The sequence below is a fragment of the Anneissia japonica genome, unplaced genomic scaffold (assembly GCF_011630105.1).
Source record: "Anneissia japonica isolate Jap-2015-1 unplaced genomic scaffold, ASM1163010v1 scaffold288250_len396842_cov205, whole genome shotgun sequence".
NCBI classification, from domain to species: Eukaryota; Metazoa; Echinodermata; class Crinoidea; order Comatulida; family Comatulidae; genus Anneissia; species Anneissia japonica.
In genome coordinates this window covers 343,231-346,433 of record NW_022683119.1, presented here as the reverse complement: position 1 = coordinate 346,433, position 3,203 = coordinate 343,231, and positions in this window count along the sequence as shown.

The window sequence follows — 3,203 nt, the reverse complement described above, 5'->3', positions numbered from 1 at the left end:
TATTGTAGTTGACACGTGCTTATTTTATATGTCATTGCAATGTCAATGTTTGTCTCTAGAGCCAAAATAAAGATGGCTACAATTACAAAATCGTCAAAAGATGGTAATTATAAGAAATATTCGTCCTGCACACTGTAGGCGCGGCCTACGCTAGCCCCTGAGATACCAGATTAATTAGAAATATGTCTTCAATAGAAATATACATCTACAAAACTTCATACTAATAGTCGTAATGGTAGGATGAAGCTGATTAGTTGACAAATACATTTCTTTTCGCATCGAATCCACTGTGGTCTAGTAGAACAGGTTGAAATAGGGCCTTGACGTAAACGCTTCTTCCCTGACCCCCCGCGTGAGTTTAGTGAGCAACAACGAGGTCGATGACAGTTGATATTCTAATTTTTTTCCAGTTCATAATTCAAGTTATACAATTTCATTGACCATCATGTTCTGCTAACTCAATTTAATTTCTTACCGCCATCGGCCTCTGGTAGTAAAGTCAAAGAGTATTGGTAAAGTACAGTCATGCTTGTTGAGCCACCACCTATTCAGCCAGCAAAGTGTAACGATCCTGGCCAATTTGTATCGTAATTGCCTGGGAATGTATTCACAAAAAACTACATGCAGGGAAAATTCTGACCATGCACAGAGCCTCGACAGATAGCCGTTGGTGGGATCTTGCAGCATATCTGAGTAGTAAAGTTCGAGGAGACTAAAACGAATATTTTGACCCGGCTGCTCAGAAATGGAAGTTTTTAACTTACCGACCAAAATGACGTGGTAGGCCTATATGAGAATCTTACTCTAAAGCTTGGTTTCCATATAATCGCTACACGATATCGCCGACTGCTTTCAGTGATGCTGATTGGTCGGTCGAATCGGGGAGCCTCCCCGATTGCGTCAGGGACTGCTGGCTACGCTGGAGCGGTTGGCGCACCGGTTGTGGCTTGGACTCCCAACCTTGAGGTCGGGGGTTCGAAACTCTGGCTGTGCAAATCGCTTGTGTCCTTGGGCAAGACACTTTATCTACGGTTGCCTCTCTCCACCCAGGAGTACAAGTGGGTACCTGGTAGGTTCCAACACAACCTGCGCTGATTACTATGGAATGATAATATAATTTCATTTACTAATTTAATTTGGTGTTTCAATGTGTTCCATATGTGTTTGATCCAATGACCGGGGTAGTAATGTGAAGCGCTTAGAGGCCTTGCAAAGGCATGAAGCGCTATATAAGAACGACATATTATTATTATTATTATTACGCTGTACAACGATGCGATTACACATCAATGTATGTACCAAATGATTTTGAGTGCCACCGATCTAAAGGTGTATGTTTTAATAAATGAAATGAAATGTATCGAAGGTGTATCATTGCCCCTTGATAGTAGAGTTTCTAAATGGTCTGAAGACAAGAATGGCTTATGTACTCTTTGCAATACAAATAATAAAGAAGACATAAGACACTTCTTATTCTCTTGTCCCGCTCTCCTAAACATACGTTTAGAGGAGTTAAATAAACTTGAATATAAATTAAGTAGTCATAACATCGATGTTTGGGATCAATTTTTAAGTGCTAATATTGATATTAAATTAAGCTACGTCCTAGGCTTCACTACTCTTTCCATGACAAATGAAGTAGAGATACTTTGATGAATTTTGTAAAAGTTATGGAAAACGAGCGTGGAGAAAAAGATCTGAATTGAAGCACTTGCAAACTTTATCGTAGATTAAGTATCTGTATTACTGTCTTTTCCTTTTTTTTTTGTAACTAATTAATTTTGTTTGCCTTAACATTATCGTTGAGTTTGATGATGGTGCAGGTGGCCCTTCGAAATTTGTGACAGGCAGGGCAGGTTGTATTTCCTTGTCATGTTTTCCGGGGAGCTACTTGCCTCATCAGCAGCACTACTCACCTTTTACTTAAGATTCCCATGTTTTGTTTCGTAATTTATTTTTTATTTTTTATTTTTTTTGTACTTTGAACGCACCAAATGATTTTGAGTGCCACCGATCTAAAGGTGTATGTTCTAATATATGAAATGAAATGTATCGACAATGTAGCGATTGTACTATATGGAAACCGAGCTATACTAATTCATATTTTTACGATTAATTTTGATGGAATGTGTACTGCTTCGTTAGGCATTCTCCAAAGTGACACTCCGTTGGGATGACAGGTGAGTCTCTCATAGCATCGGTTTACGTTACTAAAATTTATATTTAGTTCTTTGATATTGTTATTGAGTTTATCTATATCGAAAAAAACAAACACATTGTGATTTGGTCTATTAAGAATTTCCAAAAAAAGAATGCATAACATGTAACATATATTTTTCTAGTCAGATATGCTATTTTAGTTAGCAGGTCAGATTTAGTGAATTGATATAAATAATATGCCAAGGACACTTTGTGTTTTTTCCCTGGAAACTGCAAAATGAATATTTGGTTTCAACCAATGTTGTTGTTTTACTTCTTGGATTTCATAGTTAAGTAATATCTTGGTTTGAAAAGAAAATCAATTTATCAGCAATGAATTGAGGATAAATAACCAGCACCTGGTAAACCCACTCCAGGTCATGTAATCAGCTTTACCAGTATTGAGATAGGATTGGCTTTCTTCGGTGTGAAACACATGAAAATGACTCACAATATGTCCGACGGCATATTTCTAGTGGGGAACTGTGTGTCAATTCGCCCAGTACACCGATTCCCCATATTTTTTTTTTTCAAAAAGAGGACTGTGTTTTTGATTGGATTGGAATGGATTAGATTGATTGAATCATTGGATTTATACGGTGTAAACATAATCAATGGAAGTCTAGAAGAAGACTTATTTCCAGTGGGGTCCTTCTGGTAGTGATTGGGCAGTACACCGGGAGACAATCCCCTACTCTTTTCCGAAGAATGTACTGCGTTTTTTAACGTGAACATCATGGGTCATAATGCACACGGGACCAGACGGCTTATACGTTTCATCTGAAAGACAGTGCGATATCGTAACCTTAATTATAGCCCTCTCCAGCTAAAACACAAGGAGAGGCAGCAATGGGAATTGAACAGGAGAGATCTCCACGGTTTAGCGTACTGTGCACATTGGTCCACTGTACACTGTGGTTACCACCAGATTAGCCGGCTGAGCTAAGCTGCTCTCTCAAGTGTTCGGTAACGCATGTGCACAGCAATACACGAAAACGACCACG